The sequence below is a fragment of the Octopus bimaculoides genome, chromosome 9 (assembly GCF_001194135.2).
Source record: "Octopus bimaculoides isolate UCB-OBI-ISO-001 chromosome 9, ASM119413v2, whole genome shotgun sequence".
NCBI lineage: Eukaryota > Metazoa > Mollusca > Cephalopoda > Octopoda > Octopodidae > Octopus > Octopus bimaculoides.
In genome coordinates, this window is record NC_068989.1 from 11,138,236 (window position 1) to 11,154,776 (window position 16,541).

The 16,541-nt window shown below is 37.0% G+C and overlaps 1 protein-coding gene across 8 annotated transcripts in view; it reads left to right on the forward strand.

Annotated features, from left to right (window-relative positions):
* Positions 1 to 16,541, forward strand: part of LOC106879997 (uncharacterized) — a 320,939-nt gene that overhangs the window by 18,379 nt on the left and 286,019 nt on the right. The gene's annotated exons all lie outside the window — the stretch shown is intronic.

Below are 16,541 nucleotides of genomic sequence, written 5' to 3' on the forward strand. Positions count from 1 at the left end.
CAGTGGAATTGAACTCAGAACTATGTGGTTGGGAAGCAGACTTCTTACCATACAGCCACACCATACTATGTAGAAATTTCCATTATAATCTCATCATAGCAGAAGCCTTTTTTGAAATGTTTCCAATTACTAGAGGTTTTTGTACTGTAAATCACACCATTCTTTGTGCTGATCAATAAGCAATGTAAAGTTATCTTGGTTCTACTGTTTAAAGCAATTGTAATTTACAGATTTGACAGGACAGCACCATGTTTACAGTATATATCCATTTCAAACTTGTAACCAGTGCAATACTGAATTTATCATCATTCTATCCGCAGATGTGGCAAATGTGGTTAAGTAGTTTGCTTTCCATCTGCATGGTTTTGGGCTCTGTGTCACCACATAGCACCTTAGGTAAGTGTCTTTTACAGCCCCAGACCTACTAAAGCCTTATGAGATGATTTGAGGGATAGAAGCTGAAAGAAACTTGTATGTATATGCATGCATGTGTGTGTCTATACAGATAAATATGTATATATGTAGTAGTGGGACATTTCTAACAAATGTCCCATTTCTAACAAAACTGTCCGATGAACGGAAACGTGAAACTCCGAGTAACAGTCTTTTGTTATATTTCTGCTGCTTTTAAATAAAGTATATATATATATATAAATTATAAATCCAAAAAATAACAACAAAACTACAAAGGATTCCGCGGTACACGTGTTTCAAGCTTTATATGTGTATAATATAATATGTGTATAATTTACAATGTAAAGCTATCCTCAGCCGCAAAATTATTTCTCTCCCAGGAAATTATACCACCTCGGCGTTGAAGTAGGAAGAAAGGTGTGATGTAAGAGGTGAAGATCCTTTCGGTATTCTGTATAGTACTATACCTCGTATAATTCTCCACCCAGACATAATCTCTCTGGTCCTCCGAAAACCTTCCATACCTTGCCACGATTCAGAGTGTAGTATATATATATATATATATATATATATATACCTTTGAGTAGTGAGGTATTTCCCCCTCTGTATTTTGAAGAGGTTACGGGCCAACAGAATTTTAAGATCTGACAATATGCCATAAAGCTAAACACTTTACGGACGGGAAACCTAAGGTAATCTCATAAACCGGCTTTCCCCTTTTTTAATATATATATATACTGTGGTTTTGGGTTCAATTTTATTTGACAGCACCTTCAGCAAGTGCTTACTGCCATACTCTCGGGTCAACAAAATCCTTGTGAGTAAAATTTAGTTGATGGAAACTGAAGAATCCCTATCTCAGGGAACTCTGTTCTGTTGTCATAAATTTAAGAAATACATAGACAAAAGGCATGGCTGTCTGGTAAGATGTTTACTTCTAACCACATTTTGGTGGGTTCAGTCCCACTCTGTGGCACCTTGGACAACTGTTTTCTACCGTATCCTTGTGAGTGAATTTGGTAGACAGAAACCAAAAGAAGCCTGTGATATATCTATCTGTGTGTGCGCATGTGTGTGTGTTTTTGTATCATTGCATGGTAATTGTAAATGATGTTGTCGTATAAGCTGTGTCCTTTGTTTTCAGTATTCTGTGAAAACATACCTGGTGGTGGGGGAAGTATCACATTACTTGGAAATAGGTGAGGGTTGGTGACTGGGAGGGCATCATACTGAAGAAAATCCGTCTCAATAAACTCCATCCAATCCTTGCATGCATAGAAAAGATGCAAAAATGACAACGACGACGACAGTAATGATACGCCAACCATTAATTTCCAATATTCCTTTTCCATTTTTCCATAGTTCCATATTTCTAAAGACCTATCACAACAGATGCTTTTGGTCTTAATCACTGTGCTTCAGCTATCATTGTCATGTCAGTTCTTTGTCAATACCATTATTATAATTAATATTTATCTACTCATCAACTGTGTATAGTTAGGACAGAAACTTTCAATCATAGTCAATAATCTTTGTTTAAATTTTCTAGTCTGAATTAAAGATAAGCTTGTTTCTTTTTGTCATTGTTGATTTCTACGAACATTTTGATGTAATTTCTTTCCTTACCACTTCTCTTCCCAGACATCTCCTATAAGCAACATTTTTTTGCAGACAATGCTGACATTTGCTGCCAGCATTATTTACAACCTTACTTTGTTTGTTTATACACACATCTACATACATACATACATGCACATAAACACCACATAGGTGCAGGCGTGGCTGTGTGGTAAGAAGCTTACTTCCTGACTACATAGTTCTGGGTTCAGTCCTTTGTGTGGCACCATGGGCAAGTGTCTTCTGCTATAGCCTCAGGCCGACCAAAGCCTTGTGAGTGGGTTTGGTTGATGGAAACTGAAAGAAGCCCATTGTATATATGTGTGTGTGTGTGTGTCTTTGTGTCTGTGTTAGCGACTCCTTGACTTAAAGCATAAAAATATCATCAACATCATTATTTATTGCATATGCTCCATGCTTTCATGGATGGGTCGGCTGGTTTGACAGGATCCAGTGGACCCAAGAACTGCATCGCACTCTGGTGTCTGCTTTGGCATGGTTTCTACAGCTGGGTGCCCTTCCTAAAGTCAACCACTTAACAGAGTGTCTGGGGTGTTTTTCGTGCCATCAGCACTAGTGAGGTCGTGTTGCAACTTGCAAGCCTGCATGCAAATCCCAAGGGAAGAAACTTTACATGAGGAAACGATGAATTGAGGGGGGTTACTCTTTTACTTGTTTCAGTCATTTGACTGTGGCCATGCTGGAGCACTGCCTTTAGTCGAGCAAATCGACCCCAGGACTTATTCTTTGGAAGCCTAGTACTTATTCTATCGGTCTCTTTTGCTGAACCGCTAAGTTACGGGGACGCAAACACACCAGCATCGGTTGTCAAGCAATGTTGTGGGGGAAAACATACACACACACACACATACATATATATATATATATATATATATATATATATATATACATATATACAACAGGCTTCTTTCAGTTTCCATCTACCAAATCCACTCACAAGGCTTTGGTTGGCCTGAGGCTATAGTAGAAGACACTTGCCCATGGTGCCACGCATTGGGACTGAACCCGGAACCATGTGGTTGGTAAGCAAGCTACTTACCACAGAGCAACTCTGGGTAAAGTATGAGAAAAAAGGGCCAGAACAATATATATGTATATATAAAATTGTTCAATATTTTCTTATTAGAATTCTTCTGCTACTTGTACCAGTCTGATTTAATTGTTTAATGTGAGCAAACTGTGAACTTGTTGAATGGTGTTGTCTGTAATAGTCTCTTGGTTTTTGAATCTGTTGTCAAATGATGACAGGGAAAAAAAAAAATAATTGAATTATATGCTGCTTTATTTATAACTAATTCTACCTCACTTGTCATTAGAATTCTCTGTTCTTCATTACTGTTTGTCATTTATTTTATTACTTGCTGTTTCTGTTTCTCCTTTACTTCTTATTTACAATTCAACTGGCTGTTTTACATTATTCATTTTCAAATATTGCTTTGCATATTTCTTTTTTTTAATTTTTTTTTTATCTTTCTTTCTTTTTTTTTTTTTTTAATTTGCTGTTATGAAAATTGCTAATTTATCATGAAGGATTGTGTTCCAGTGTTGAAAAGGTTGAAGTTATTTATTTTTGTATCAGAAAATATATCAAAAGTCTCTCATCTAGTCAAAGTCATTTCTGATATTGTGCAACTTTATGATGAGTAAATTTTGTAACAAACGTCGGGGTATCTACAGGGCTGGTGCATATGTTTAGTGCGTATGTCTAGTGCATATGTCTGGTGCATTATGAAGGGGAAAGGAAGGGCCAATGCGTACATATAGTGCATTACGATGAGCAAAGGACTCATACATATGGTGTGCTATGATGAGTAAATAATGTAATGAACCTCAAGTATCTACAAGGCTGGTGTATACAGCTTGATGCATCATCATCATCATCATCGTCATCATCATCATCACCATCATCATCATCATTTAATGTCTGCTTCCCATGCTGGCATGAGTTGGATGGTTTGACAAGCCAGAAGGCTGTGCTGAGTTCCATCTGCTTTGGCATGGTTTATATGGCTGGATGCTTTTCCTAACACCAGCCACTTTACAGAACGTACTGGGTGCTTTTACTGTGGCACCAGCACCAGTGAGGTCACAAAGTAACTTGCAAGGTAAGACCCCCCTCAACTGAAGTGGAAATAGTATTGAGGGAGGTGGCTTTGTGCCTAGTGATGAGAGATTAGAGTATGAAAGAGGGACCGAGACAGGGGTCTTGCTGTAGGGGAGATAGATGACTATTCTAATCAGAGAGAATGAGAGAGAGAGAGGAGAGAGTGTATATTGTAATGAACTTCAGATATCTATAGAACTGGTACATATATCTGGTTCCTGTAAAGTCAAGTAGATGAAGGATAAAACCTATCTTTAGTCTACAGTGAACACAGACATGTTCAATTGGTTAAGAATATTGCTTCACAATCCTGAACTTGTTTGACTCCATTGAATGGATTCTTGGGATACTAGTTTTACGTTCACCCAAGCTCTTCCAAACATATTGCTCTATGTACTCTCTGGTACTCAGCATAAAGGTGAGTTCATTATTTATATTATTTACATTTGACGGATATTTGTCCTTGTCTTGTTTGTTGTTAACATAACGTTTCGGCTGATATATCCTCCAGCCTTCATCAGGTGTCTTGGGGAAATTTCGAACCTGGGTTCTCATTCCTAAGGTATTTTTCGATGTTTCCCCAAGACACCTGATGAAGGCTGGAGGGTATATCAGCCGAAATGTTGTGTTAACAACAAACAAGATGAAGACAAATATCCATCAAATGTAAATAATGTAAATCACCATCATCATCATCGCTTAACGTCCGCTTTCCATGCTAGCATGGGTTGGACGATTTGACTTCCTAACGCCAACCACTCCGAGAGTGTAGTGGGTGCTTTTACATGTCACTGGCACGAGGGCCAGTCAGGCGGTACTGGCAACGGCCACGCTCAAAATGGTGTACCTTTCGTCTTGATACCAAAGATGGTCGCTTTTCTTCTAGCACTGACTTAAGCCCCTCAAGTTGATTGCAGTAGATCTTCCTTGTTATCATTTGGTTTGAGTTTAAAAGTTCAAAGTGTACTAAACCTTTTATATCCCACCAAACAGATAACAACACCTTATGTGGGTGAAGACCTTCTTTAGCCTGGGGTGTCAGTGTTTCTCCTGTCCCCACCTACTGTCTTTAGTGCTTGACATTTTTATAGAGAACCCGTTTCTTGTCACCAGTCACCATTCGGTCTCACAAAAGTTCATTGGTGAAACGTGACAGCAAAGAAGAGCATAAATTCAGTCTCTGCATGCGATTAGACTTGGAAAGTTTTTGAGAAACCCATTGACCCAATTTGCTGACTTTTCTGATAGCATGCAGGTGTTGACAAATGGTTGAATGACGAAATCCAAGTTTCTCTGCTAGTTCCTCAACAGTTACGATGGGATTTTGTTCCATCAGGGTTTGCAGGACATCCTCGTCGAGCTCTACAGATCTTCCAGGATTAGGCTCGTCTTCTAGGCTGTAGTTTCTAGCTCAGAATTTCTGGAACCAGTGTTGACACTGGCTTATGCTTGTTGTCTGATCCCCATATACTGCATTAATATTCCTCGCACTTTCTGTTGCATTGTTGCTTTATTGAATTCATAAAGAAAATTATGCCAAATATGCTCCTTTGTCACTTTCATTATAGCTTTGAAAAAATAACTGTTAAAATCAAACTGCATTCTTCAAAACTTGCACTAAACCTAAGAACAAGGTAAAATTACTACCTGCTTTTATAGCAAGTTGATGCAGGTAGTTTATCCTGTCCTCCTTCACTTAGTGTGCTCGACAACTGATTGGAAGTTAGCTGGAACTATGACCAATGCCTTTGAAGTAAACGGTCTTAGGCATAATGCTACTGGAATCAGTACTTTTCATTTTCCCATCCTCCTAATCCACAAAGACTTACAAAAGCTCTTAATTGAATGTGTAAATAAACACAAATATTATTCTCTAACTTGTTTCACTAATTAATTTTCTTCATATGTAAATGGAAATTAATCTCCATAGAAATATTATTATTCTTTGTATTTATTGACTTTGTAAGCAGTTAAAAACACCAGATTTTAAAAATATAAATTTATATATATTTTCAGAAATTCATCTTAATATGTTAATTATTAAGTAGATATTTGGCACTACTGAAGTTCTATTTTAAACCCATTACTTTTTACAATTTGGACTTTGATGTCTTTCTAATTGAATTTTGGACTGGTGTCCATGAACACTCTTGAACTGATTCTATTTGTAGAATCTATCGAAGAACACAACAAGAAATTTAAAATATGTAATCTGTCTCTGAAATGGAGAAGGCCAAAGGTAAAAGGAAAACATGTTAATTAGTTTGTTACAACATTGAAAATTCCTTATAAAGAGAAATTTGGCCTTGTTCAAGTTTGGAGAAAATGTGTTGAAAGAAATTCAATACTGTTGTAGCAATGTAATGAAAGGATAAAGATATTTTTACTGTGTTTTTGGCAAGCTGACAGACTCCCACATCTAATGTATAAACTCTTTTACTGTGTTAGGAAAACCATTGTATGGAAACCAAACAGTTGCAATCTCTAGTTAGCCAAAAGGTTAAATTTTGTCAACTGAGCTTGGAGATTAGTCTTAGAAAAAACTCAGTTATAAAACTCAATTGATTATAAGATCAGGATATGTTAGTATTTAAGACTTAGTTTGCATGAAGAAGATGTTGTTTTATGTTAAAGGTTTTCAGTGGTTTAGTTCTGTTCCTTTATGATAATCTTCATCAATTAATATCCACTTTTCCATGCTTTCACGGGTCAGATGAAGTTTGTTCAGACAGATTATTCTAAGGCCAGATCCTCTTCTTATCACCAATCCTCATTGGTTTTCTCACTGGTTTCCAAGCAAGGTAACATTTTCTTCTGGCCGGACATGTTTTTTTTTATTGAAGACTGGAAACAAAAATAACATTGCTTGTATGACTGTGATGCTCGTTTACAACAAGACAAGAGTACACACAAATGCAGATACATCATTTAAGGTCCTTTTTTTTTTCCATGCTGGCATGGGTTGGACAGTTTGTCAAGAACAGACGAGCCAGAGGACTCCACCAGGTTTTATGCCTGCTTTGGCATGGTTTCTACAGCTGGATACACTTCCTAGTGTCAATCATTTAACAGTGTACTGGGTGCTTTTTACGCACTGCCAGCTCTGGTGAGGTCCCCAAGTACCTACAAGATAAAACCCCTCAACTAAGCAGGGTAGAGACTGAGGAGATGATATAACATTGGGACATATAGCAAAATGCTCTACTGTGAATCTGTTCATCATATCTGTTTTCTTTTTCCACTTTTATCCTGTTTCTGTTTAACAAGTCTCGGTTGCGAAGATGTGAAATGAAAGCACGTTGTAGTCATGGTATTTCGTAGTTGATGTCTGATGTCATCGAGTTTAGAGTCGAAAAAATAAAAAAAGGAGGAGTTACAAAATATTGGTGCTGGCAGCAAGTGGCAGATTATGTTTCTAGGGATGGGTAAGTGTCAGGAAAGAGAAATGAGGAATTTAAGTTGCGATGTATTTGGTGAGTGATCAGGAGTGGTTATTTGAATGTGGTAATGTGGTAAGTTGTTGTCGTTTGCTGTATTTCTCTTGTAACAACTCTGTTGTCTTCTAATTGTTATTAGAGTTTTTTTATGTGTTTGGTTTGACTGTCTGGTTTGCCAAACATGGCATAGTAAGTTATTTTAATGTTGCAGTGACTGTGCAGAGCTTGAATTAATTTGGTGACAGTTTGCTTCAGACAAGAATATTTCGTTTGGAATGAAAGAAACCTTTCATTAGAGAAGAGCGAGGATGGGGTGTAGCTGGATTCTTCTGAGAGTCGGTTGAACTAGAAGGACGAAACTATGTGGGGGTTTTACTATTGTGCCATTAGTGATTCTTGTTTCTGTAAATAGGTGTGCTGGTGAGATAGTGATCTAACTATCTTTTGTTGGGTGATAAAGGTCAGTGTGTGTGTGTGTGTGTGTGCTTGTATGTTATGTATATATTATGTGTGTGTATTTAGATATGTTTATGCATATATACAGGGTGTCCACGAGGCTTGGGTACATGGAGTAAATAAAATCATAACAGAAACAATTAAATATAAGAAATAATAATTTCTTAAAGTACGTATTAATCCCCATGTACCCAGAGTTTGTGGACGCCCCGTATATGTGTGTGTGTGTGTGTGTGTATATATATGTGTGTGTGTGTGTGTATAAATTAAGATTCAGTTGAATTAGGTACTTAAGTTGAGGCACCAAGTCACTTATTTGCTTTATATATATATACACACACACACACACACATACACCCACACACACACATACACCCACACACACACATACACCCACACATATCTATATGTAGATGTGTGTGTATGTGTGCTACTTCTTTTGTATTCATATATTAACAGTTTAGATCTTAATTATATAAAAATATGAAACCATTATTCTACGCTAATTTACTTAATTGTAAGATAGAAATTTAAGTGTAATAAAATGTTTTAAAAGAAATTTAAAGTGCCTATGTAACAACTGTAAACCTACTTTCGGGTCACTGTATATTGTGTATGTATCATCATCATCATCATCATCATCACTAGTTAACATCCATTTTCCATGCTGGCATGGGTTTGACTGAGGACTGGCAAGCCAGAAGGCTGCACCAGGCTCCAATCTGATCTGGCAAAGATTCTACAGTTGGATGCTCTTCCTAATGCCAACCACTCCAAGAGTGTAGTAGGTGCGTTTTACGTGCCACTGGCACGAGAGCCAGTCAGGTGGTACTGGCATTGACCACACTTGAATGGTGCTTTTTATGTGCCACCGGTATGGGAGCCAGTCAGGCGGCACTGGCATTGACCACGCTTGAATGGTGCTTTTTACGTGCCACTGGCATGGGTGCCAATCGGGTGGCACTGTCATTGGCCACGACAATGACTTCACTTGACTCAACAGGTCTTCGCAAGCACAGTTTATCGCCCAATGATTGAAGGATGCTCTTAAATGGGCTGGTTATGCTGCACTGGCATAAGCCATGGTTACAGTCTCACTTGGCCTGCCAGGTCTTCTCAAGCAGGCCCAAGGCTATAGTAGAAGACACTTGCTTGCCCAAGGTGCCACGAAGTGGGACTGAACCTGGAACCATGTGGTCAGTAGGCAAGCTACTTACCACACAGTCCCCCCCCAAGTAATTATTTGGACCTTTTATATATGGTTATTAGTATGCTGATTAAAGCACTTTCCCCCGTTTAGGCTACCTGATGTCATCCAGTTATGATATAAGTTATGATATCACCAGTTATGATATAAGTTATGATATCACCAGTTATGATATAAGTTATGATATCACTCTGGATCTATGACAAGAATTATGCACCATTTGTTGAGTTTATAATGAATGAAGGAAATGGTAAATGGAGTTAGCAAGAATTTTGCTAACTCCATTTTCCATTTCCCGCATTTATTACACACACACACACACACACACACACTAACATAGAGGTTGTTTAACATCTGAAAAGTTAAAAGATTATCGAAAGTGGACTTTTGATGCCATCAAACTCTACCTCAGTCTTTTACTGTGTATATTTTAAGGCTCCTGTAATTTCAAGAGAACATACAGAGATAGATTGTGTGACATTCATACTTTTGCTGGTGCTTTAGTTGTGTTGTTGTTGGCACTCCGTCGCTTACGATGTCGAGGGTTCCAGTTGATCCGATCAACGGAACAGCCTGCTCGTGAAATTAACAGGCAAGTGGCTGAGCACTCCACAGACACGTGTACCCTTAACGTAGTTCTCGGGGATATTCAGCGTGACACAGAGTGTGACAAGGCTGACGCTTTGAATTACAGGCACAACAGAAACAGGAAGTAAGAGTGAGAGAAAGTTGTGGTGAAAGAGTACAGCAGGGTTCGCCACCAAAACCCTGCCGGAGCCTCGTGGAGCTTTAGGTGTTTTCGCTCAATAAACACTCACAACGCCCGGTCTGGGAATCGAAACCGCGATCCTATGACCGCGAGTCCGCTGCCCTAACCACTGGGCCATTGTGCCTCCACGCTTTAGTTGTATAACTGTAATAAAATGACTCTTATTGGAGTCATTTCACCCCAGTTATTATCTGTAGTCAGTCATCTGTTAATATCTTTGACATGACTTCATAAGTTTTCTCTCCATACTGGTTGGTTTTTCGCTTGAGTTTGCCACTTATTATGATCATTTCTTTTCCACTTCATATTTCTTTTAGCATTATCTTTGAATCTCCGTCTGCGTCTTCCATGGTTTTCTTTCCCCCTTGCGTAGTTGGGAGTAAATGAGTTGTCTGGGGAATCTGCTGTTGTCTATTCTGCGTGTGTCCTCCAACCAACATAAATTTCTCTCAAACGAGGATTTCCATCAAAGGAAGCAGACTAGCATACCAGAAGATCTCTTCATTCCTGATCTTGTCAAACAGAGTGATATTCATAATTTGTTGCAGCTGTCTCATCATGTATGCATGTAACTACAGTTACTAGAAATTAAAAACGAGTCATGGCTTCAAGCTGTCTGGACATGCCAACCTTCTTTACTGTCTGTTACGAAAAATTACTATTACTAACAAATTTTAGTTGATGTTATTTTAATTTTAGGAACGTGGTGGATGACAGAATTGGTAGAGAAGTGGATAACATGCTTTGTTAGATATAGTTATGTTGCTTTATATTCTGGGTTCAAATCCTATGAATGTTGATTTTTTTTTTTTTTCTTTTTTAATCTTTCTGGATGTTGATAAAAATAAAGAACCAATCAGGTACTGGGGTTGGTAATTATTAGCTAAACCCTCTACCAATGTACATATCCTTATGTTAATGCTAGATAAATGTTCTTATATTAATATCAGATAAAACCCATACCATATATATCATCATCATCACCATCATCAGCTTTCCATGCTGGCATAAGTTGGATGGTTTGACTGAAAAATGGTAAGCCGGGCAGTTCCACCAGATTCCAATCTGATTTGGCACTGTTTCAACAGCAGGATGCCCTTCCTTAGACCAACCACTCAAAGAGTGTAGTGGGTGCTTTTTACATGCCACTAGCATAGGTGCCAGTTATGAAACACTGGCATCAGCCATGACTGCAATCTCACTGCGATCTATCAATGACTATATCCTATTATATGATATCAATGTTTATATATCACATGTTGTGTCCCTGTTTATTTATATCCTGTTCAGATTCTATCTTTGTTCTGTGCTTTTCACGTCTATATGTATCTGCATAATATATCTAGGTACATTAGCATCATTATACCTTCTAGTAGTCTTAAGTTACACCAGACAATACTACTACTACTACTATTACTATTTCACCACAATTGTTGTTGGCACTCCGTCGCTTACGACGTCGAGGGTTCCAGTTGATCTGGATGCCATGGGGTAATTTTGTTTAAGGTGGACCGCCACTTGCCAGGTGGAAGCCCACTCACTTGGCTCAGAGGATGTCATCAGTGGCACCGTGGAGGAGACGTACTGACTTTGACCTGTGAGTTGCTTCAGTGGAATTTGAACTTGAAATAGTGGAGTGCCAAACAGTATCTGTTGCATTTGTCTTAACTCTGAGTATCCTACTTGACGTAATTATCATCACTTTAATGTCCACTTTTATATGGTTGCATGGGTCAGATGGAGTTTCTTGAGGCAGATTTTCTATGGTCTGATACTCTTCTATTTGTCATCCCCCACCTGTTTCCAAGCAAGCTAAATATTTTTTTCAAAGCCAGACATCTAGCAGAATATTGAAAACGAACGACTCTGCTTGTATGACAGTGACTATCATTTATAGCTATCATTTAATGTCAAGGCAATTTGACACAAACATATGCAGCAGTCTTCTTTCAGTTTCCATCTACCAAATCCATTCATAAGGCATTGGTTGGCCCAGAGCTATAGTAGGAGACACTTGCTTAAAGTGCCATACAGCGGGACTGAACTTGGAACCATATGGTTGGTAAACAAGATTCTTACCTCACGTACATACCTGTACCTTGGTGTGTTGCATTGATAACATCTTATGAATACTTATGTTTATCTGTTTTTTCTTTTTTAAACATCAAGACAATGTTCTGTGTCAACTATTTAGATGAGATTCTAAATTTGGTCGAGTTTAATCTATCTTATCAATAGAATTAAATGGAGAACCTCTTCTTATCTGTTCAGATTTTCCCAGCCATAGGTTTATAGCAAGAAGTGAAAACTACTGGTAATTTTATATATAATATCTTTTGAATCTCTTTTTTCACTTGGGTGTTAGGTCACTAGTAACTTCCTGTCATACTTTACAGATTTATCTCCTCATTTCTTCTTTATTGATTAATTTTCACATATATAATAATTATTTTATGTATATCGAAATAGGTATTTTCTTTTCTCTTTCTTTTTTTCTAATGAGAATTTGGTTTATTTGTTTTTTTCCTTTTTTTTTTTTTGGTGTTATAAAAAATTTAATTACCAAATAGATCATTAATCTGGAAATGTTTTCTACATTTTGTGAAGAAAGGACTGTGGAGAAATTAACTTAGAGATATTGATTCTAATTATGGATAAAGCAACAGAAGATTATTTTTGGCAAACTCCTGGAACATTTTCTCTTGGTCTTTGCCAAAGATTATCTCATTCTTAAATATAATTCCTTTTGGTAATCGATAATATCAGTTTTAAACCATTATTTACATTTATTTGAGGGGAATATGCTTCATTTAAAATGGTAAAAACTATTTATTGAGAAACTAAAATTGTTAATTCGATTTTTAAAAATAAGTTTTTATTCTCTAGAATAGAATAGGGTTTTGAATTGAGGTATTTCTTACATTTTCAGTAGAACTGTATTTATTTGTTAAAGCCTACTTTCAATAGATGAAATAATTTTTGTTAAATTAAAATCGGTTCTTTACTTATACAGGAATACCTCAATTTACGTCATTACAAGTTATGTCTTTTCCAACTTCACATGGTTTTTTTTTTGGTAATTAATGGAAATAAATAAACCTCAACTTTAGTCAATTTATCAGTGAATATATTTAAAAGCATCAAAATTAGAAATTTAAAAATGCCTAAAATCCAATACTGAAATGCAAAATGAAATAAGATGCATGTGAAAATGGTGTACAAACCATTTATTAAAACAAATATGAACTAATAAATTAAAAGAAATTTTTTTGAGTGGATGTCTTGGGACCAATTACTGACATAAATTGAGCTATGCATGTACTTGATTAACTAAAATGTTGATTGTCTGACATGAGTTCTTGTTACTAATATTGTAACTTTTCCCATAAGGCAGCAAACTGGCAGAATCATTAGCATGCTGGGCAAAATGCTTAGCGGTATTTCGTCTGTCTTTATGTTCTGAGTTCAAATTCTGCCAAGGTCGACTTTGCCTTTCATCCTTTCAGGGTCAATAAATTAAGTACCAGTCATGCACTGGGGTCGATGTAATCGACTTAATCTCTTCGTCTGTCCTTGTTTGTCCCCTCTATGTTTAGCCCCTTGTGGGCAATAAAGAAATAAGAATCGTTAGCATGCTGGGGAAAATGTTTAGCGGTGTCTTGTTCGTCTTTATGTTCTGAGTTCAAATTCTGCTGAAGTCGACTTTGCCTTTCATCACACACAAACACATACATACATCACAAGCTTCTTTCAGTCTCCATCTAAAAAAATCCACTCACAAGTTTCTGATCAGCCTGAGGCTGTAATAGAAAACATTTACCCAGGTGCCACACAGTGAAACTGAACCCAAAGACCACATGGTCGGGAAGCAAGCTTTGTAACCACACAGTTATGGCTGCACCTGCATATTATAGTAGTCTCCAAGTCCTGTCGTTGTACGTATGGAAATGAACTGAAGTTGTATTAGCTCTTTCCAATTAACAAGTCTTGGTTACAGTATTTTGTTTGTTTCTTCAGCATTGATCCTAGTCTCCTTGGCAACAGAACTTACCTACTGCGTATAGTGTTCTGCTATTGCAGGCTATGGTCTTTGAACACAGACTGGAAGCATCATGTTTTGAGCCATTTAAAGAGCTACTGTGCAACAAGTCTATCAGTAATGCCACTGCATTTTTTATGAACCAACTGCTTGTATTATTCACCAAAGTATTGAGTTGCTACTAACTTCCTTTTTATACATACATAAGTAAATCCATCTTCCTGACATTGTGGCTATGTGGAAATTATTGTCAATAACTAACATCTTGCTTTTTTCTTTCTTTCTTTTTTTTTTTTTGAAACCATATTCATCCTTTATTTTATTTTATAGTTTTTTTTCCCTTCCTCTCTTAAATTCTACATCTGCTTTCCAAATCTCAAATGTTACAACTGTTTCATTGTCATAGCAACAACATTTAGATTATTAATGGGCCTGGTTTCTCAATTGGATTTGATCTTGGACACTGAGTTGGAAAATTAGGAAAGAGCTCAGTATACTATTTCATTATCAACCTAGCTGATTGATTGACTAAACAATTAATAAAACAATTGATTAGTTAGTTGGTTAAATGGTTAAATAATTGATTTATAATGATGAACAAAGTGAAATAGAACCAATGTGTGTGTGTGTTTTTAGTAACAGTATTATGACTCTCCCACGAGGGTTATAATACTGTTATGACCGCCCAGTGGTTGGGGCGTTGCTCTCATGATTAACTAGAGAAAGCCCAAACTTCATTGAGTACTACAACATCATCACCATCATCATCATTATCATTTAATGTCCGTTTTCCAAGCTGGCATCGGTTGGATGGTTTCTATGGCTGGATGCCCTTCCTAATGCCAAACACTTTATAGAGTGCAGTGAGTGCTTTTTATTTGGTTCCATCACGAGTACTTTATATGTGGCACCAGCATAAATGCTTTTTTTAGGCGGTGCTAATACAGGTGTATTTTATGTGATGTTGTACAGGTGCTTTTTACATGATTGCTGATAATAATTGTGCTTTTTTTAATACTTAATACACAACCATTTTATATGTAATTCTGTCTAGGGATATACCATGGTTGGTAAAAAGAAAATTGGCTCAGCTCTGAGGCAAGAAAAATAATTATGTGGTAACATGGTTCTCTTAATATACTACGGGATTTGCATAGTTGAAGAAAATATTACCTGTATTTTATGGTATCATAATACTTTGGAATCTTTAAGAGAAACCAAAAGATCCTGCAAACAAAAGGCAGATTATAGTATATATCTGTACGATATACAGAGCCTATTGTTATATGACAAGGAGATTTGCATAAACAAAGTGAATGTTGATGATTCACTTTGTTAGTGTCTAAGAGACTTGCAAACTAATCAGGAATTAAGATCTACCAAACAAGAGTATTGTTAAAGAATATAAGAAACTAACTTGAAGGAAGCTGGAGTTAATATTTAACCCTTTAACATTCAAATTATTCTGTCTAACGCAGTGGTCCCCAAACTTTTTCGAGCTACCGCCCCCTTGACACCCAGACCACATTCCTAGTGCCCCCACCCCAACTAACCATCATAAACATAAACCTCCTTCTGAAGCAGATTCAAAGCAACTGTATTTCACAAATAAAACTCAATCAAACGAACCCTTTATTTTGTTGTTTTTACATGAATTGCTATCCCATTATTGCCCCACTTTTTACACGAATCACTACCCCATTATCGCCCTGTTTTTTTTCACTGCCCCCAGGGGCGGGGGGCAGTACCACCCAGTTTGGGAACCTCTGGTCTAATGCAATGCTTATTTATTTAAACTGTTTTGAATTATTCATGCATTGTCTTTTTGTGTTAAGATTTCGATTTGTATAATCATGACAGTAAAAGGGTTAACCTAAAAGGGTCAACCTAAAAGGGTCAACCTAAAAAGGTCAACCTAAAAGGGTCAACCTAAAAGGGTTAACCCAAAAGGGTTAACCTAAAATATCCCAAACTATACAAATGCTCCAAGTTCAATAATTAGATTACAAAAACCATATCTCTTCTTCTTTACAGTGTCTCAAAATGCCTCTGCTCCACTATTTAGCATTTAAATCAGTTATATCGGACCCTAATATTCTACCTGTTTTGTGTTCAAACTATCCAGATCCTGCCTCTTGTACGTACCCTTGAATGTATGTCATTCCAAAAATATACAAATTACATCATTGAAGTCTTGAAGCTACAAGATAATGTCTGATTAATTCAAAACAGTTTGAATAAATAAGCTGTGCATTTGACAGAACAATCTGAATGCTGAAGGGCTTAATAGCTTTTGAATATTTTAACAATAACACAATTACACCCTATATCTCTTCCCTTCAGCTCTTAATTACTGTTTTTCAAAACCACCACCACCACCACCACCACCACCACCACCAGCATCATCAGTGCTACAGCATTGTTGAAAATTGGGTATTTGGATTTGCTTATGTCATATTCCTGGTAAAATCTTATTT